The sequence below is a fragment of the Aotus nancymaae genome, unplaced genomic scaffold, assembly GCF_030222135.1.
Source record: "Aotus nancymaae isolate 86718 unplaced genomic scaffold, 86718_ANA_hifiasm-v0.15.2.pri h1tg000011l, whole genome shotgun sequence".
In the NCBI taxonomy this organism is placed as follows: domain Eukaryota; kingdom Metazoa; phylum Chordata; class Mammalia; order Primates; family Aotidae; genus Aotus; species Aotus nancymaae.
Genome location: NW_026988422.1, coordinates 78583199 through 78604622, shown reverse-complemented (window position 1 = coordinate 78604622; position 21424 = coordinate 78583199). Strand labels below are relative to the sequence as shown.

At 49.9% G+C, this 21424-nt stretch overlaps 1 protein-coding gene across 2 annotated transcripts in view; it reads left to right on the top strand.

The window, feature by feature from the left end:
• Positions 1-21424, top strand: part of CLMN (calmin) — a 123421-nt gene that overhangs the window by 8883 nt on the left and 93114 nt on the right. Inside the window, exon 1 of one of the 2 annotated variants that reach the window (XM_021666528.2) lies at positions 8633-9231. The exons of the other annotated variant lie outside the window; for it this stretch is intronic. The gene's annotated coding sequence lies outside the window, so the exon portion shown is untranslated. Of the gene's footprint in view, positions 1-8632; positions 9232-21424 lie in introns of those variants that run through there. 2 annotated transcript variants of the gene reach the window in all.

The following is a 21424-nucleotide window of genomic DNA, read 5'->3' as shown; positions in this document are numbered from 1 at the left end:
CCCCCGTCCTGCTCCGGGCCTGCAGCCTGATGACGTTTCTCGCACCCCGTCCATCTCTCCACGAGGCCTCCTTGCCCTTGGGAAGAAGCGCTGCTGGGTGCTGTGCCCCCCCGCACTGTCTGCCCTTCCTTGAAGGAACTGGGCCACAGTTGCACCCAGGTGTCTTCTGGTTTTGCCCGCAGGCCACCCCATTTCCCCCTTGCAATGCCTTTGTCCACAGAGTCCCTTCTGCAGAGAATGGCTGTGACTGTGCCCAGGACATCCTTGGACCCTGTCTGTGCCCTCCTGGGCAGAACTCACAGCCCTGGGGTCTGGACTCCCTGGGGCTTCTGAGCCCTCTGAGCCCACCTTCTGAGCCCTCTGAGCCCCCACAGATGCCTTCTGAGTCCACTCAGGGGTCTAAGTGAACCCCTGAGTAGAGCGTATGCATCTTTGTCCTTCCAGCCCCTAACATGGAGCAGGTCTTCAGAACCGGTGTAGGCTAGACAATGCCTCCCCTGGAAGATGTCCACATCCTAATCCCCAAAATTGGTGAATATGTTCTCTTCCTTGGTAAAAGGGACTTGGCACATGTGATTTAGCGAAGGATCTTGAGATAAGGAGATCATCTGGGATTATCCAAGTGGACCCAACTAATCACAAGCCTCCTTATAAGAAGGAAGCAGGAGGGTCAGAGAGAGAGAGGGAGAGGAGCTGTGATGATGGAAGCAGAGTTGAGAGTGGTGGGGCTGCAGGATGGGGTCAGGAGCAGGGAATGCAGGGGCCTGTGTTAGGCAGTGTTTGCATTGCTCTAAAGAAATACCTGAGGCTGGGTAATTTAGAAGAAAAGAAGTTTAATTGGCTCATAGTTCTGCAGTCTATTCAGGAAGTGTGGTGCCGGCATCTGCTTCTGGGGAAGCCTCAGGAAGCTTCCAGTCACGGTGGAAGGGAAGGGGAGCCAGCGCAGGGCACACCTCCAACACTGGGGACCACATTTCAATATGAGATTTGGAGGGGACACACACTCAAACCATATCAGGCCTCCACAAGCCAGAAAAGGGGAGACCCGGATTCCCCTTTAGAATCTCCAGAAGGAGCGCAGCCTTGACCTTAACCTTGGTTTTAGCCGGTAACACCCATACACACTTCTGACCTTCAGAACTAGAAGAGAATATATTTGTGTTGTTTTCAGCCACTAAGCATGTGGTAATCTGTCACAGCAGCCATGAGAATCTCATATGCAAATGAATATAAAATGCCCATCAAGCCTTCTCCACCTCCGTAGAAGAGACACACTGGGGAGATATTTGCACAGCTGGACTGCCCTGTAGGTTTCTCTGTGAGTTTGGTGGAGACCAGGGCGGGGCAGCAAGCTTTAGCTGAGAGTGCACAGACTAGGGCTGTGGTCACAGGGCTGCGGTCACCGGGCTGCCACCACCTGACTGCCACCACCTGACTGGAGAACTCAGAGGCTTCCTGGCAAAGGGCAGGAGTGGGCTTCAGAGGAAGGGAGAGGCCGGCATGAGCCAACAGACTCTTTACCTAGGAGGCCGGAGAAGGCGGTGGCGTCATGCCGTGGTGATCTCATCTATGCCCTGTGGCCCGGGGTGAAGAGGGTAGCATCGTAGTGTCCTCTAGCTACATACCCTGTTGTGTGGATTCTGGGACTGAACATGTTCTGGCAGCAATAACATCTCTGTTCTAATCCTGTGTTCTTCTGGAGTGGAGATGAATGAACCCTGGAAATGCTGCTACCCTAGAGCAAGCCGAGTCCCGGTTGTGTTGGGAAAACAACCTTCCACTTGATATGAAATATCACAGTTTGTTTAGAAAACAAGAGAACATCATTAAAATATGGTGTTTTAATTACAATCATTAATTTAACTAAAAGTTGTAGACAGTTTCCAGCTTTTGGTAATATTACATCACATATTGAAAGTCCCAGGCTAGATATGCGAATTACAAGGGACTTCAATTGGCAAAGAATGGAAAAAGTCCTAATCCTGCCTCACTGTTTCAGTGCTGTTGAATGATGTCATGCCGTGTTTCCGACCTCCCTAGCCTCCCCCTATGGGGTTAGCCCCCCAATCTTCGTGGCGCCAGTTCCCTTGATGTCTCCATGTAGGTTTATCAAACCAGTAATGATCATGGATAACCACACTTCCCTTTTTGTTTTCTGTTTCTACTTATTTTTATAAAACAAGGATGAAATGCAGCGAAACATTCCAGTAGTATTCCAAATACGTGGCGGTGTGGCTGAAAAGGTTCCCTATGCGTGAGCACAGCTTCTTCCTTGCCAGGCCGTGTTGGAGGAGTTGCAGCCTGAGTTACAGAAGACAGTCTGCAGGATTGTTGTTGTTGCAGTATGTATAATATACAGTACAGACTGTATAAAAATCAATTAAGTCGCCCAGGCGCTGTGACTCATGCCTGTAATCCCAACAATTGGGAGGCCAAGGTGGGCGAATCATGAGGTCCAGAGATCGAGACCATCCTGGCCTACGTGGTGAAACCCCATCTCTACTAAAAATACAAAAACTAGCTGGCTGTGGTGGCATACACTTGTAGTCCCAGCTACTTGGGAGGCTGAGGTAGGAGAATTGCTTGAACCTAGGAGGTGGAGGTTGCAGTGAGCCGAGATCACACCACTGTACTCTAGCCTGTCGACAGAGCGAGACTCCATCTCAAAAAAAAAAAAAAAATCAGTTACTTCAGGAACTGTCTTTATTGGTTCTAGGGTACTGATGTGATCATGGGGAGTGTGTGCAGGGCGGGGGTTGGTAGGCTGCAGAGAGATGACCGCAGTGCAGGACCCTGATGGTGGGCATTATTATTAGCTCGAGAACTAAGGCTGAGTGACACTGTCACAAGTTCCAAGCCATTGAGCTAAGAAGTGGTAGAATCAAGAATCAGAGGTAAATCTGGGAGGATGAAGTCAGTCAGGGACTGGGTAGTAAGATGGGATTTGAATCTGGGGACATGGAGAGAGACTGTCCAGCACTGATCAAGGACCAGGTGGTGCTGGAGAGGGCAATTGACTTGGATCCCAGAAAGAAAACTGGACCCTGGCTAAAGGGTGTTGGGCAAGAAATCAGCCAGCCTTGCTGTTGAGCCTTATCAGAGTCGGTTCAGTGACCCAGCTGGCTCTGTTTAGAGTTACTTATACACCAGCTTTCTTGAACTAACAAAGCATGACTTCTTGACTGAAGATTCCTCCCTGGTAATCTTCCGGGGTGGGTCTCAAAAGAGTGGGGATAAGGATCCCATCCGAAGAAACTGAGGAGATGGAATTCTCATAACCTTGAGTGATGGCAGAAGTCAGCAGAGGCAGCCGTGGGAGCACCCTCAGGTCCCCACATTGTGTTATGGTGTTGACTGATGATAAAGCAGAGCCGTCTCCATTATGTCATTTAATGCTGACGTAACCCTCTGGGGTCCCTACTTCACAGATGCAGACTTCAAGGGCACAGGGGCTCAGTGGCTTTGCCCTGTTCTCAGCAAGTGAGCAGTGGACGTGAGGTTTCACAGCACACTCTGGTGTCTCCAGGGACTTGCTGTAGTCCCCTAGAGTCACCAGTGGCTTCCTGGAGGCTGGTCTACAAAGGCTACTTACTCTCCTTTCACGTACACAAGTGTGGAGCTCTCTCTTGGAAAGCTGGCCAGGCCTTTGAGCTTAACGCTGATCTAAAACAAACCAAACGTGTTACCTCCCAATTCAAGACCAAGGGCCTTGGGCTCCGAGAGCAGGAGGTTGCCCCGGGCAATGGCCCGTATTGAGTTCCCAGGAGTACCATGGGCAGGGGCCATGAAGTAGCATGTGACAGCTGACCTGTAGGGGAAAGAGATGTTGCAATGCCATGAGGTCAGTGATGGGCTGCAGAGTGGGTGAGGAAAGTAAGAGGGACAGCAGGAAGTGCTGGAGTCATAGGCTGAGGCTGTGTGGGGTAGGCACTGCTACGCTTGGATTTGTTGTTAGTGATGGCTTGTTTACTGTGGGTTGCCCGGGTAGACAGAAACCCTATTGGGTCAGGCGCTGGAGTATGCCCTGGCCACCATTATGACCCAGGCTTAGAGAGTGCTCAGTTTACACTGTTGAATGGATGAATGTGGAATCAAAGGGAGAGTGTGCATGCTGGGTTTGGCAGAGCTGGGTTTGAGCCTGTTTTTAGTATTGACCAGCTGTGGGTAGCTGTGAGCCCGACCATGTCTTTTTGGTGGAGAGGAATGATAACCGCAACTTCTCCTGGTGGTTAGAACATTCAGTGAGGTCACGTGCCTTCAGCAATGCCTGTTTTCCCCATTCCCTTGCCTTTTCTTTAAGGTTTGTATGGAAAACAATGACATCCAGGCCCCTTTTCCCTGGAGGATATGGCTTGTATTTTTTTTTAAGCTGATGATTTTAGTATTTTCTTCCATGACTCTAAATAACATGCATGTATTTCTTCATCTTGCTGTCTTGGTTCTAGGCCCTGGTTTCTTACTAGAAACCGGTAGAGGGTGAAGATGTAGGACTCTTCTTTACCTCCTTTAACCTCAAATCTGCCCCTCTCTCAATTTCCCAATATGTTTTCATCATAATTTTGGAAAGATCAGTAATTGGGGTTTACACTGTCACTAGTAGGTCAGTGCTCTTCAGAGCTTAGTTGTGTAGTAAATGATGGTCACTCTTCCTTACCTGGTCTGCTTTTTGTTTTCTTTGGAATTAAAAATTGCCTGCTGTTGCTGTTAGTGGTGGGGTATGTACTTATTAATTCATCTGAAACTCTCTTACTGTTCTAGATATCTCCTTAAGCTGTTTGGGTGCATCAGGTAAAGTGTCTCAGTTCTCTCTTCTTCTTCTTTTTTTTTTTTAGATGGAGTCTCACTCTGTCACCCAGGCTAGAGTGCAGTGGTGTGATCTCGGCTCACTGCAACCTTTGCCTCCTGGGTCAAGTGATTCCCCTGCCTCACCTCCACTTCCCAAGTAGCTGGGATTACAGGCGTGCACCACCACGCCCAGCTAATATTTTTGTATTTTTAGTAGAGCTGGGGTTTCACCATTAGGCCAGGCTGGTCTTGAACTCCTGACCTCAAGTAATCCACCCACCTCGGCTTCCCAAAGTGCTGGGATTACAAGCATGAGCCACCACACCTGGCCAGTTCTCTCTTCTTGAGCAAGGCCAGGGCTCTGACCTGCTTCAGTCTGAACTTGTGCTGCCCTCTGCACCTTGGGCCCAGCTGTCACCTGGACTGCCTGTCACTGTCACCGAGGTCCTCCTCACTTCTCTCCTGGGTCAGATCTCCTGCTTCCTGCCTTCCTCTGACACCTTCATCCCTTGAATACAGCAGCACATCCTCCCTGAGAGAGAGTTCCTGGATGGTAGATTTTCTGAGAATCTGCACATGGGAAAATGAACATACTCTCTAATTCTTGATGGCTACATCAGCTGGGCATGAAACTCTAGGTTGGAAATGATTTTCTTTCAGCGTATTGAAATGTTCCTTGCTCCATTGTCTGCCTGCTTCTAGGTAGCTATTGAGAAGGGTGAAGCCATCTCTGACCCTCTGTGTGCAGCCTGCTTCATGCTCTCTGGAAGCTCACAGGAGCCTTGGTTTGTCCCCAGCATCCTGAGACTTCAAGGTGACCTGCCTCGGTGCTGGTCTCTTTTCATCCATCATGCTGTGCCCTTAGCGAGACCTTTCTATCTGGAAACTATCCTTCAGTTCTGGGAAATTTTCTTGAACAGTCCATTATGACTTCTGCTCCTTGGTTTTCTGACCTTCTAGAACTCCACTTATTTGGATATCAGTCCTCATGGGCTGATCCTCCAATTCTCTTATCTTTTCTATTTTTTAATCCCTTTTACTTTTTGTTCTGCTTTCTGGGAGATTCCCTCAATTTTACATTCCATATCTTAACCTGTCACATTTGTAATTTGTGAGAACTCTCTTATTCTTTAGAGAGGCCTCTTGTTCACAACTATAGTATCTTCTCCTACTCGCTGTGGGTGGTAATAATGGACAGGGCTGGGGCGGAGCTTTGAGAGGTGGCTCACACAGCGCTCAGTGTCATGCAGCTAGATCGCTAGTTGGGAATCCTGGCTCTGCCACTTACTAGCTTTATGATTTTGGGCAAGTTATTTAACCTCTCTCTTTTTCAAAGGCCTCATCTGTGCAATGGGAAGAATAATACTGATGTCTGCTTTGGGGGCTGTGCTAATTGCATGAGTTACTAGACGTGAAGGACTTAGAGCAGGCCAGGCGCACACTGGATGTGATGGACGTGTGCACTCCTTCTCTCTGCACAGTTATGTCTTGGCTTTGCTTGATCTGAAACTTTCGTGTTAGAGGTTTCTTTCTTTAACTACCTCATAGTCCTTGGTTGCTTTCGCATATTTAAGAGTTGGGGACTAATAAGCATTCCGTAGGTTCTGAGCACGTGGGTGGCCTTCCTGGCTGGAAGCTTCTGCCATAGGTGCCCACTGGACTGTTTGATGGGGACCCTCATGCCAGTATCTTTAGGTCTTTCCTCCTGGGCTGCTTGGACTCCCCACGGAAGGGTCTTACAGTCTCCTGTCTGGAGGGTCAAGACCAGGCTGCTGGGGGTGAGGAGTGGGGGGTTTGGGAGCTGCAAGAAGGAAGTGAGCTTGAGGGGGATTGGTCCTCTCTATGTAGTATGTGTAAAATCACTTAATCTGCCTGTTTTCAGTACAATTTGCATTGAGATCTTCTCGGTATTTTTTTTAACCTCTTTAGAGAATAAACTTCCAGTCCTGTGCCTGATGGAGGAGGGACGGTCACCCAGCTGGGAGACGTGGGGGAGGGGATGCATGGATCCAGCTGGTTCTTTCATCTCAACCTCTTAGTGCGTCCCTGAACTTTAACCCCATTTCCAGAGATACTGCCACCACTAACTCCTGACCCTTTGGGACTTCTGGGTTGTAAATTGGCTTGGTTTTCATCTTTCCTTGCTGTCACTGAGGATGCACATTTTTTTTTCTTTTAAGACAGGGTCTCTCTCTGGTCACCCAGGCTGGAGTGCAGTGACGCCATCACAGCTCACTGCAGCCTTGAACTCCTGGGCTCAGACCTCCTGCCATAGTCTCCCAAGTAGCTAGGACCACACGTGCGCACCACCACGCCTAATTTTGTTTATTTTTTGTAGAGACAGAGTCTCACTGTGTTTCCCAGGTTGGTCTCAAACTCCTGAGCTCAAGTGATCCACCTTGGACTCCCAACGTGCTGACATTACTGACATTACAGGTGTGAGCCACCGTGTCTGGCCGAAGATGTGCATTTCTTTGAGTTTGCCAAATTCGTGACCACTGGTCCTTCTTGCTACCCCCTAGAATCATGTTGCTGTCTCCCCTTCTGTTCTTGCCATCATTGAGCGTTTGTTATCTTAATACATAACGCATAAGTCAAGCAAAGTCCCTTTCCTCTAGGTTTCAATAAAGTCGGGAGATGGACTGAAATTAGAAGCCCAGCTGAGTCCGTCCTTGTCTCTGAAAAATCTCTCTCTTTCTTTCCAAGTGTCTCAGAACAGCCAGATGGGAGGCTGGCAGATGGGTGCTGCCATCATCCTAGCTTTGGAGATTCCAAGTCTGTGGATGCCCGCTGTCTACGTTTGTTCCATTTTGACCATTTTCCAGGCTGCTGCTGAATACTGGTTACCAGGAGAAATCGGGGGGATTGCAGAGGAGGCATTGGTCACACCTAATGGCTATTTTCTCAGCCGCACACTTCGGTTCATCCGTGGCATGAGGTTTAGGGGCCCATATGGGGTGCAGCTGCAAAGGTGGGGGACACTCTCTAATGAACTCCTCACCAAGGTCCTCCCAGGCCTCTAATCGCCCACCGGTGGGCTGAAAGCTCTTCTGAGCCTGGCTTGGCAGGGGTGGGCGTGAGGTGAATTTGACACCCTGGTCACCATCGTGCACTTGCTGTGATGGCTGCTGTTTTAAAGCTGCACCTGGGTGCCTTGGCCCCTTGGGAGAGAAAAGCCACACCGCTGAGGGAATGAGCTGTTTGCTAGAACATGCATTATTTGGTGCTGGAGTCCTGCCTGCTTTCATAAAACCTCCTCAAGCCCAAAGCCACAGGCTACCTGGGGGAGAACTGGCTGGTGCCAAGTTTTTAAAGTTAAGCCTTTCTTCATGGCAAGATTAAAAGTTATCCTGGTTGAGCCTCTATCAGATACTGACTTTACTTGATCTTCTACATTTTTGAGTGGTTTGGATTACCCGGAACTAGGAGCACTGCGGAGACACTCTTTGGAGATTCCAGTAAAGAACAAATCACTACCTGACCCTCCAGCAATGCTGAAATGATACCTTTTTATCCTGAGGCCCTATCTAGTAAACACAGTTGATCAGTAAGAACAACGCCAGAGAAAGGACAGCCTGCCTGGCCTGTGGTGGAAAGAGAAGGTGTTGGAAGCCAGACCCAGATTTGAGTTTGAGCTGCTTCACTTTGCAGCCGCAGAGCTTTAGCCAAATTGTAGGGTCCTGGGTGTGTTGGTCTCTCCTGTCTACAGCGTGGCCTGAGCAAGCGTGCCCTCCCAGGGTTGTCTGGCTGACTCAGTGAAGTCATGAGTCTTAAAAATGACCAATACTAGGAAAGGCCTTTCTGAATCAACTTTTGGTTTTTTTCCCTTTATTTAAAGTAAAAGAGGAATGTTTTTGCTTTGATGGTCAAGCTCATTAATGTATCATTAGTTGTTTTAAAATATTACCTAAATGTTGAAATGATAGCACTTTGGATATAGTAGTTTAAAAATATATGTATTGTTAAAATCAATTTCCTTTGTTTCTTTTGACTTTCTGTAACAGGGCTCCTGGAAAATGTAACATTATACATGTGGCTCATGTTATATTTCAATTCATCAGGACCAGGTCTAGGTTAACCCCTTCCTCCCTCCCTCCCTCTCTCCTTCCTTGTTTCCTTCCTTCCTCTTTTTTTTTTTGAGATGAAATCTCACTCTGTCGCCAGGCTAGGATGCAGTGGTACGATCCTGGCTCACTGCAACCTCTGCCTTCCAGGTTCAAGCAATTCTCCTGCCTCAGCCTCACCATGCCCCGCTATTTTTTGGGGGGTATTTTTAGTAGAAATGGGGTTTCACTGTGTTGGCCAGGCTGGTCTCAAACTCCTAACCTCAAGTGATCCACCTACCTTCTTTCTTTCTCTTTTTGAGATGAGGTCTTGCTCTGTTGCCCAGGCTGGAGTTCAGTGGCATGGCCATGGCTCACCGTTACAGTGGCCCAACTGAATGAGGTGAGTGGATTGGTCACTTAACCTGTTGGGGTTGTGCTGGGGCACATCAGATTTGGTGTCTGTATTTCGGAACCGTGTTATGGAGACCACACAGCAGCAGTTGACAAGCACTAAGTGAATTGTCTGGTTAGAGGCCTAGTTTTTTTTTTTTTTTTTTTTTTGAGACGGAGTTTTGCTCTTGTTACCCAGGCTGGAGTGCAATGGCGCGATCTCAGCTCACCGCAACCTCTGCCTCCTGGGTTCAGGCAATTCTCCTGCCTCAGCTTCCTGAGTAGCTGGGATTACAGGCACGCGCCACCATGCCCAGCTAATTTTTTGTATTTTTAGTAGAGATGGGGTTTCACCATGTTGACCAGGATGGTCTCGATCTCTTGACCTCGTGATCCACCCACCTCGGCCTCCCAAAGTGCTGGGATTACAGGCGTGAGCCACCGCGCCCGGCCTAGATTTTTTTTTTTTTTGAGACAGAGTCTTTCTCCATCACCAGGCTGGAGGGCAGTGATGTGATCTCAGCTTACTGCAACCCTCACCTCCCAGGTTCAAGTGATGCTCCTGCCTCAGCCTCCTGAGTAGCTGGCACTATAGGCTCATGCCACCATGCCCAGCTAATTTTTGTATTTTTAGTAGATACAGGGTTTCACCATGTTGGCCAGGATGGTCTCAATCTCTTGATCTCGTGATCTGCCCACCTCAGCCTCCCAAAGTGCTGGGATTACAGGCGTGAGCTGCCGTGCTTGGCTGAGGCCTGGAATTTTCTGGAGATGGGAGAGATTATTGGGGTTGAGTGATCCAGGAAAGTTTCCTATAGAAGGACCTTGTGTTGGGTGGAGGCTCAAGTAGGTGGGCCGTGGAGGGGATGGTGTCCAGGTGAGTGAGGAGATTGGTATGAGCTAGCATGCAAGAGCAGGAATGTGCTGGGTGTTGAGGAAGGTGACTGGTCCATCCTGGTGGGCAGAGGACCCGGGGATGGGGCAGTAGGGTCCTTATTAATAATGATGTGACCTTTTGGGCTAATTTCCCCCTGCAGCCATTTCACCCTGCATGGCGTAGGCTGGCTTGAGGCCAGCATCCCTCAAGGTATGAGTGTGGGATGGCTACTCTTGGCTCTTGGAGCAGGATGGTCGCCTGTGAATGGGATGTACCACATGCGGCAGGAGGTTTTAACAGCCTTGATTGAGCCCACAAGATGCCAGTCATGTGGCAGTCAAAATTCCCCCCAGCATTCCACCTGGGAGTGCTGCTGCCCATTTGAGAACTGGTAGGGTCATATGCAAATGAAGGGGAGCTGTGTTTCTGCAAAGAGCTGTCCCCACTCTCGGACACACAAGAGTTATGGGAACTACGTGTGCCCTCGCTCAAAAGACTCTTTGATGTGAAGCTTCAGCTTTGGGGCCCTTGGAAAATCAATAGTTGATGTAATAGCTGTTCTGTGAATTGTGTCCATTATAACCAGATACTCTCCAGTTGTGGGAAGAATCCAACAAAATGACACAATGGTGCGTGACCCTTTTGGAAAGTTACTTCATGGAAAATTACTTAATGCATCAGGTGCAGATGCTGCAGCTTTTATTTCTATTTTCCGAAATATTGCCGATTTTTAAGTCAAACCAACCAGGGCCCTTCTGATTCCTGAGTTAACTTCATGCAACAGCACTTCCTACAAATATTTACTGAGCGTCTGCTTGGTTCCAGGCTCTTTCCCAGGCATATCTGAGGGATACAGAGGTGAGGAAGACAGACCTAGTCTCTGCTCCATGGCAGGGAGTCAGTTCCCACGGTCTCATTGGGATATAGTGACGGCCGTGATGGCGGACTACAGGGAGGGTATCCAACAAGGGGATCCCGCATTACGTGCCTTGGAAGCCTGTTCATAGGAGGTGGTGTTTTAAGTTGAAATGAGAAGAATAAATGGGAATTAGCCATATGGGAGGGGAGGAATGTTCTGTGCAGAGGGGACAATTCACCCAGAAGCCGAGGTGGGCTGCAGCATGTCCCACGGACACGCTCGATTGCCCTGAGCTAACAGAGTTTCCATTAGAGGTCTCCTTTGATCTGGAGTCCCAAATACACAGAGCCCTTGCGCCCTGCTGGGTGAAGATGGTTACGTCTTTGCAGTTGGAAGCAGGTTCTGGATTCTTCCATTCAGTGAAGCAGTGGACTGGGGTGTTATCAGAGAGTCCAAAAGGTCTGTGATTCGCTTCCTTTAAAACAGGCTCAGCTCCAAAGAGGCTCTACAGGTTGGCTCTGACACCAGCCCACGGAGTTTGGGTGACTTGTTTTACTCATCTATGTGCTTTGGGGTGTGCGCTGGGGCTCTGGCACCCCGTGGTTGTGCCTTCTACTCTCTCCATGACCATCTCTCCCATTTCTTTTTCCTGTCTCCATCTTTGCCCCCCTGCCGTCTGGTGGGCAGATCTGCCTGGTCTGGGACAGGGCATCATTTTTCTGGGTTGGGGATGATTCAAATGCTAAAAAAGGTGATGGCAACATATTCATTACCTATACCATCATCATCATCATCATGATGTTAGCATTTATTGAACATCTACCATGTGCCAGGACCCCTGTTAGGTATTTCATATTTATTTCTCACAACTATATGAATAGGGGAATTATTTACACTTTTCAGATGGGAGATTGAAGCTCAGAGAGGCCACATACAAAGTTCACAGGTGCACAGCTGGTTAGTTTAGTGGCAGGGTCAGAATGTGGCCTTACATCTTTCTCAGTCTTCTACCTGTGCTCTTTCCACTAAGCCACACCAGCCTGCCACGGAAATGGAATTTGGCTCTGTGAACAACAAGCATGTGACTCCTTGTGCAGCTCTCCATTTCAACCTCAGTTTCTTCTGTGTGAACGGAGGCGTTAGAACTCCGCTGTCCACAGTGGTAGGAACCAGTCACTTGTGGCTATGGAGGAACGACATTCGTTCAGATTGAGATGTGCTGTGAGTGTGAAACATACATGAAATTTGAAGACTTCATTTGAAGCAAGAATGCAAAACATCTCAATAACTGTTTTAAAATATTACCTAAATGTTGAAATGATAATGCTTTGGATATAATAGGTTAAGTGAAATACATTATTAAAATCAATTTCCCAATTTTTTTGACTTTCTATAATAGGGCTACTCAAACTCCTGGGCTCAGGCAGTGCTCCCATATCAGCCTCCCTGGTCACTGGAATTACAGGTGCAAGTCCCCAAACCCAGCATATAATTTCTAGGAAAGCTTTTAAATTCTCATGCTTAGGGTTCTCTTCTTCTTCAACCTTGTAGTGTGTTTGAGCTCTTAACTTTTTTCTGAATTACTTGCCCCATTGTATCCCTGACACTGCAGTGGAACTCCTACCCTTGGCTGATGCTTGATTCCTTGACTCTGTGGGAGGAAAGAAACTCACTTGTTCTAACCTCATCTGCCACCCTGGATAAGGCATTTCACCTTTCAGTCTCAGATGCACCAGGTATAAAATGGGGGTGGACAACCCCCTCCTCATGACATTATTAAGTTAACTGGGTGTGGGCCAGGTGCAGTGGCTCACACCTGTAATCCCAGCAATTTGGGAGGCTGAGGTGGGTGGATCACCTGAGGTCAGGAGTTCAAGACCAGCCTGGCCAACATGGTGAAACCCGTCTCTACTAAAAATACAAAAATTAGCTGGGTGTGGTGGCAAGTGCCTGTAATCCCAGCTACTCGGGAGGCTGAGGTGAGAGAATCACTTGAACCTGGGAGGCGGAGGTTGTGGTGAGCTGAGATTGTGCCATTACACTCCAGCCTGGGCAACAAGAGTGAAACTCCATCTCAAAAAAAAAAAAAGATAACAGGGTGTGCATAGAGCCTGTACTATATGCCAAGACCCCCATTGGGTATTTCATATTTAGTTCTCACAGCAACTGTGTGAACAGGGAATGAGCTCCGCTTTTCAGATGGAGCTGGTAGGAACTCTATACACACTCACTCCCCTGTTCCGCATTCTGTAGCTGACATGGGGCACTCTCATGACAGCTGGCAATCGTTTCTGGCATCTGCCATTGGTGATGTTCATCTCTTAGCAAAGTCCCTTAGTGGTGACATGTTGCAGAGTCACATCAGCCGCTCCATTGATCCTGCTGGCACCAGGTTAGATGGGGTGGGAGTGCCATTTCGTCCTGTGCCCTAGAGGCGGGGATGGAGTTGGAGGAGGGTGGTGGGTTGGAGGCCTTGATTTGCCTTGTGCACCTGGCTCAGGGAAATCAGAAGCCTCTGGGCAGATGGATGAAGTATTTGCCTAGAATCTGCTCCCTGGTGGCCATAGATACCCCACGGGCCCGTCTCTTTGGGCCTCAAGTAGGCTCAGATCTAGGAACTCTGAGGTTGAAGAGCTGAAATGGTGATGGGGGTGTTGGTGGGAGCAGTTGCAGAACAGAGGGAAAAGAAAGAAGGGGGGCCGCTGCCCTTATAGGGTGCTCTGTCTCAAAACAGATCCCCCATGGGTGGCAGATCCCACAGGAAGCCAACTGTGGGCTGGCGGGCGCATCCGTGACCTCCCAGGCCTGTCTCCTCTTCTGCTGTTGCTGGAAACCGGTGCCTCCGACGAGCCCTTATTAGTCGTGGTCGTGAAGCCCTTGGCTGGGCACGGGTGTGATCACAGGAGGATTATCCACTTGGTTAATCATCTGTGGTGGCTACTGTTTCTGTTTTTCATGGTTATAAAAGTCACATCACCAAATGTTTGGGTCACTACCCCAGCACAGCTGCTGCTGGCGCTCTTGTGGCATCCTGATCTGTCTCCATTTGAGCACGCGGTTTTGGCACTTGTGTTTCCGGTCTTCTCCCATCTGAGTCCTACTCTTTACTTTGCCTTTACCGGATAGGGTCTTATCCAGTGCCTTATTCCATGTTGTTGGGGGCCCTCCCTGGGCTGCATGAGGCCCCTGGTCCCCTTGGCATTGCATCTCAGCTCTTGTCACTTCATTGTCACACTGCAGTGGCTCCCTCACTGGGTGTGAGCCCTTTGGGGACAGGATGTGGTCTCAGCCACCTCTGGGAGCCTAGCCCAGAGCTAGCCCAGTGGTGCCCATGAAGTGGCCACACTGTGCCCCACTGAGCATCCTGGCTACCTCCATGGTGGGAGACAGGAGGCTGCTTTCCAATCAGAGCTGCCTGATTGAGCATCTCACTCTGTAGAGGCATCTCTCTGTCGGAGTGAAATTTCCTCAGGATAGCTTCCTAGAAAAACAGTGACAAGGTCAAACATTTTACTGCCCTTGGCCAACATGTGTGCTTGACTGCCATTCTGTTTCTTTCAGGGCGTAGGTTTCTGTGTCCCCCCACCCCCCCGAAACTCCTGTCACTTGGCAGTTAACACAGAAAACCAGGACTATTGAGCCAGTTCTAATGGAAGGTAAGAATGAACATGAAGAGGAACAGTAACCAAAGGCTGGGCAAGGGAGGGAGAGGGTCAGCAGAAAAAATCCAAGGGGGAGCCGGTGGCACAGGGTGAAGACCACACAGCCTAGTGCCCACAGCCTGGACTGGAATCTTGGTCCGCCTCTTTGTAGCCGGGTCTCATCAAACCTCAGAAGCCGTCTTTGCATCCCGTCATTTACCTTCTATTCCCTAGTGGGCGTGGACAGGTGGCTCTCTCCCCACTGCGCCGTGAGTCTTTGTGGGCAGTGGCCCTGTTCCTGCCCTCCTGTGTCTCTAGCACCTGGTGCGGTGCTTGGTACAGCATGGGCGCTCAGCAAACAGTGGCATGAGTGAATGAATGCCGGAAGCCCTGGTGCATGGCCACGGGGCTGGGGAGGGCCTGGCTCTCGGGCAGTGTTCTTGCTCCTTCAGAGCGTCTCCCTTCCGTCATGGATTCAGTGGATCCTGGGCACTGAAGAGCCCAGAATGTTCCTCTGGATCCTGGGATTTTGCGTCTGCTCCCTCCTGACTTGGATGAGTCTTCTTGGGTAGGGAAAGGGCCCAGGGTGAGGGGCACAGGGAGGACCTGCTGGCTCTCATTCCCATTAGAGCATGTGCTAACAGGGCAGACGTTTTGTCTAGTTCAATCACGGAGGGTTCCTTAATGTCTGGCACATAGAGGGCATTCAGTAAGTGTGTAAAAGAATAAACAAATGGATGAATAAACAGAAATGAATGGGTGACTGCTGGGGGTACTGGAAGTGGCTTTCTGTGGGGCACCAGAGTAACTGGAACCTGGTAGTAACATAGACACTTTTAAAATATTGCTTCCAAAGATACCTTGGAGTCAGGAGAACCTAGATGGAGTCACAAATCCACCACCCTGGCGTGTGCCCTGAGCAGGTGACAGCACATTTCCAAACCCCCTTTCTTCCTCTGTAAAACAGGAATGACAGGTGCTACCCTACACGTTAGGTTCAATATGCCTGTTTACGTGTAACTGTCTCCATTTCACCGCTGCCTCTGTCTCTTCTGTCTTCCTTAGCAGGTATACATGTACCTCAGAACACACTCCTGCTGTAGGTCCTCCTGGTTTATTCTTGGGCCCATATCCAGACCCAAGATGAACTTAGCCTGGTAGAAAGCCTCTTATAAAAATTGTGTGTTTGCTGAGGCAGTTTCTGGCAAGTGAGGGGTCACATTCCTGTGACCGAGGTTACTATCCCTTTGTATGACTGACCCTCCCCTCTTTGGGGTGCCTGGATCAGTGGCTGTGTGGCCCCTTGAACAGTATCTCTAGTTCCTTGCACCAGTTTGGTCTCCAGGGGTGCCGGCGAGACAAGAGAAGCATGTGGCTAAAGAGGATGCCCTCTGATGCAGCGGTGGGCTTCACTGGAGAGGCGAGCAGAGCGCACCACCCACCCTCCGGCAGATCTAAGTAACAGTGAGGGAGAGCGCGGGCTCTTCGTTGTGTTTTGTGATTCATTGGGATATAACATCTGTTGAGGGAAAGGGGAAGGGAAGGGAGAGGACTGCAGGCAGGAGCCCGGCTAGAATTGGGTGCCATGGTGGCGGTCAGGTGGGGTGGGGTTGATCGATGACGCCATGGGAGCTGGGAGAGTCGAGAATTCTGTGACTTTCCATCAGGCCCGTCCCAGTGTTGACAAGGCCCTGGAGCATCTGGGGCTCTCGGGCGCTGCTGGGGAAATGCAGAGTGGTACAACTGCTCCGGAAAGTGTGGCTAGCAGTTTCTTATCAAGTGAGACATATACCACCGTACAGCCTCAGATTTCCTCTAAGGTACTTGTCAAGGGAAATGGAAGCATATCCACACACAAATCTATATGGGTGGGTGAGCGAACATATGTGCGTGTGTATGTGTGCGCGTATGTGTGTGTATGTATGCAGATGTGCGTGTGTGTGTATGTGTGCAGGTGTGCGTGTGTACGTGTGAGCATATGTGTGCACGCCATATTCATAATAGCCCAAAACTGTGCACAATCCAAATGTCCCTGTCCTGGCGAAGGGATCAGCAGATTGTGGCACATCGTGGAGTGGAATACTGCTCAGGAGAAAGAAGGGAAGAGCTGCTAACGTACCCAGCACGGATGAATCTCCAGACCATTCCACTAAGTGAAAGACGTCAGATTCTAAATGCTCTACAGACTGCCTGATTCCGTGTGTATGACGGCTTGGAGAAGGGAAAATTATCAGGGCAAAAAACGGATCTGTGGTTGTCGGGCTGGGATTTGGGGAAGAGGATTAAGTATGCAGTAGGGCACAAAGGAATTGGGGGGGTGATGGAATATTCTATCGCTTCCGTATGGTGATGGTTACATGGCTTTTTTTTGTTTGCCAGAACTCACAGAACTGTACACAGGAAAGGCTGAAATTTACTGTATGTAAATTAGACGTCAATAAATCTGACTTTAAAGAGAGACCACTAGCGACCTGGGAATCTCCTTATCACAGTTTTTTTTAATGACATTGGTATGTCTGTTTAAGCAGGACTGCACAAAAGTGGCCGTTCTGATTCTGTGACAGTGATGTGTGTAAGCGCTTTCTAAGTGATTTTTGAAATCCCTTCCTCCTAAAAACCACAGAAACTCCACTGAGTCCCAGGCATAGACTTACTTTGTAAATGAGACTTTACAGACTTCTTTCAAGCCTAGTAAGGTGATATCTTCAGGGAAAGCCACAGATAGGAGTCTGAAGGCCACCCTTTCACTCCCACCCCGGCAAGCACTGCGCCCAGAGCCCTTCCTGGGAACACACTAGCTGGCATTCGTTTGCTTTCTCCACCTCCAACAGAAGGTGTTCACTTCACTTATCCCTTCTGATGGGAAGATGAGATTCAAGTGCACAGCCCTAAAGTCACACAGACATAGGGGTGACTTTGAATCAATCTCAATTAAGTTTGGCTATGAATTATGGAAAACCTTAAACAAAATGCATTTCTGTGCAAGCTGGTGTACCAGCTGTGCATCAGAATATCTGCAGGTACTCAGGCTCCTTTTAGTTCATTGCACTGCCATCCCACCATGTAGCTCTCAATCTCATGACCCACAATGGCTGCTAGAGCTCCAGCCATTGCATTAATGTTTTAGGCAGCATGATGGAAGGATGATGAAGAAGGATCAAGGGGCAGATGCTAGCTCTCTATTAATGGATGTTTCAGGAAACTGTCTCATAGCATTTCTGCTGACATCTCATTGGTCAGCACTTAGTCACTGGGTTGCAATTAAATGTACAGGAAACTGGGAAATAAAGCCCGTGGTGCCCACCTGAGAACAAGAGGTTCTGATTCTATGGAGGAAAGAGAGAATGGTGGTTTGGGGTAGGGAAGGCAGCCAGCAGTCTATACTACAACTTCCAGTTTTGCTGTGTTTTTACAGCAGGGCTTTTGATCAGTCTTTATAATTAGGTAATAAGGGCTGTGCCCTTGGGAATGGATTAGTGTCATTACTGAGGGAGTGGGTTAGTTATCACAGGAGGAGGTCTCTGATAAAATGGTGAGTTCAGCTCCTTCCTCTCTGTCTGTGTGGTCTCTTGCCCTTTTGCGTTCTGCTGTGGGATGACGCAGCACGACGGCCCTCACCAGATTCCACTGCTGTGTTCTTGCACTTCCCAGCCTCTAGAACTGTGAGCCGAAATTCTGTCCAGCATAAATTACCCAGTCTGTGGCATTCTGTTATGACAGCATAAAACAGACTAAGACAACGCATTTTCCCCCTGGGACCTCCAGAAGCAATAGCACCTTGATTTTCGCCTGGTGAGCCTCTTTTGGGCTCTGACCTCCAGAACCATAAGTTTGGGTTGTTTTCAGCCACCACGTTTGTAGTGATTTGTTACAACAAGGGAAACCAAGGAAGCTGCTTGTGGTCAGGGGGAGCCTCTCAGAGGAGACGAACAATGAAGCGCAGATGCCATGCAAAGGTCTGGGTGCACAGTACTTTGGACAGAGAAAACAGCAAGTGCACAGGCCCTGAGGTGGGACTGAACTTGACTTGTTTGTGGGTCACTCATCTGTCATTGGCCAGCTATCACTTTTTTTTTATTTGAGAAGGAGTTTTGCTCTTGTTGCCCAGGCTGGAGTGCAACGGCGTGATCTTGGCTCACTGCAACCTCCGCCTCCCAGGTTCAAGCAATTCTTCTGGCCAGCTGTCACTTTAAATGGCCTGGTCCTTTGGTCAACATGAGAACACTGACCTTTGTCCCAACGAGCCTCTCCCACCCCTTTGTTTTTGCTCAAAGTGCTCTTTTAATCCAGAAAACTGCACATTCAAAGAGGGCTGGTCCAGCATCCCTTCTTCTGAGAGTCTTCTCCTGACACCACCCCTGGGCAGACCGACAGGGTTTCTTCTTGCTGTTCTCAGATCTTACATACGTATCCCATGTGCAACAGCCACTTGTTCACACAGCACATATACTGCCTCTGCTGGCTGTCGCCCCAGGGAAAGCCTGTGTCCTACTCGCCTCTCTGTTCTTACCACCTGGCAAACAGGAGGCAAATGCCTGGCACGCAGGAGGCAAATGCCTGGCACGCAAGAGGCAAATGCCTGGCACTCAGGAGGCAAAATGTTTGTTGAGTGAATGATAGCTCTGATGTCACAACCAATGGCTCTGAAGTCTCCTGCTTATTCTTTCCAGTAGCTACCCTCTTTGATTATACTGAACTAACCAGCTTGTGAGTGTTGCCTGAACACATATGCCCCAGAAGTAATGGCCTCCACCCTGTAATTGTGACAAAATTGCATCGAGCTTCTTGCAGGGCTGCATTAGGCAGGAGCCCAGTAGGAAACTCAGAGGGGTGAGTCCAGAGGGTTTGATGCCGGGGCCGTTTGCAGAGGCGGTGCAGGAAAAGGGCACCAGCAAGGGCTGGTGCAGCACCCAGTGACTCCCGGCAGCAGGGAGCTGTTACCGCTGCCAGGTCTGAAAGGTAGGAAGAAGGGGCTGAGTTATAGGAGTCCCACGAAGCTGCCGCTTGGTGAGGGGTGCTCTGGCTGGAGTTGGAGGCCCAGGTGGAAGAATGCAGCCTTTGGCCGGGCTCGGCGGCTCACGCCTGTAATCCCAGCACTTTGGGAACCAAGGTGGGAAGATCACCTGAGGTTGGGAGTTTGAGACCAGCCTGACCAACATGGAGAAACCCTATCTCTACTAAAAATACAAAATTAGCCGGGCGAGGTGGCACATGCCTGTAATCCCAGCTACTTGGGCGGCTGAGGCAGGAGAATTGCTTGAACCCGGGAGGTGGAGGTTGCAGTGAGCTGAGATTGCATCATTGCACTCCAGCCTGGGCAACAAGATTGAGACTCCGTCTCAAAAAAAAAAAAAAATAGAATGCAGCCCTGACCAAAACCGCAGCCAGGGAGCGGGGGCAAGAGTCGGAGGCCGCAGGGGAATAAGTAATGTGACCCTCCACCCCACATTTCCTGCCAGCACCTCCCGTTGGCCAAACCTAGTCAGTGGCCAGAAGACCAGGGCGCCCAGTGACGTAACCTGTAGCGGACCTGCCTCCCAGGACACAGGGCAGGGGGAGAAAGGAGGCTGAGTAGGAGAAAGAGACCAGCGGACCTGCCTCCCAGGACACAGGGCAGGGGGAGAAAGGAGGCTGAGTAGGAGAAGGAGACCAGCTCAGGTGTTTATCTTCATCTTCAACATCACACTTGAAAATAAGTGTCCTTGTCTACAAGTTAGAGACCAGGAGGTGACATCCCAAGATCATGTGACTAGGAAGGGACAGGTGAGGGAGGGGAGCAGGAATGTGGACGCAGGCGTGTCTCCAGGGCCTTTCTGCTGGACAGGATCCTTCCCCACAGATGCCTCTGGCTTGGGGCAATCCTGGGCCCAAACTGAGTGCAGGGCCTGCCCCAGGCGTGCCAGACAAGCACACCTTCTGCCCCCAGCCCTTCTCCTTCCAGAGGTGCCCTAGGACTTTGTCTCCTGGAACCTAGCTTTCTTCTGCTTCATTGCATCGACCTTAATGGTAATTCTGCTGTTGTGCTTTCTTGGTTAAATTTTGTCTTCCCCATGCAAGCAGGGGCCATGCACGTTCCTCCTCACTGTGGTCTATCCAGTGCCTGGCACATAGTAGGTGCTTAGCAAAATACTTCCTGAAATGTAAGTGAATCCAGCCCACTTCCCACCTCGGCAGGGAGGCTGACTGCATGCACTCTCGGGGCAGTTTAGGGTGAGGTAGGTAGGAAGAGGTTCGCCAGGGGATGGGGGAAGCCCTCCCCGCAGACTTCTGGCCTCCTCTTTGGCGCCACCCTCCGGGCAGGCAGTGGGGCTGGCACCTTCCCTGCTGGCGTTTGGTAAGTTTTTGCTAGAACGCTAAGTGAGACACTGAGGGAGTGGGAGGGAGTTTTTCCTTGTTTTCTACTTCCTGTTGCCTCATTCCACACCATGTGGACAAGCCAGGCTTGGGTTCTAGAGACTGCAGGTTTGTGTGATGGTCCTGAGACCCTTGGGAAAAGAAGGAGCCTGGGCTCCATTCCCGACCTCACAGGCCAGCTCAGCCAGGAGGTGTGTTGTTGCCTCGGATTTGTTTTTCCATTTCACGAACCGGAGAGGGCTGTGGGGGGTGGGGGCGGGGACGGGGGTGGCAGGACACCCACGTGTCTCTGCCCATCTCATCCAGTGCTGGGGTCGGCACCGCTTGTTCCTGCCTGGCGGGAGCAGGTGCACGGAGCCCATTCTCCTGGCCTTGGATCCAGAGAGAACGACAGTGAACATCAAAGGCTGGGAGGCTGCCTGGGGAGGCCTCAAGATATGCACAGTTATTTGATTCGATTTAAAAACAAGTT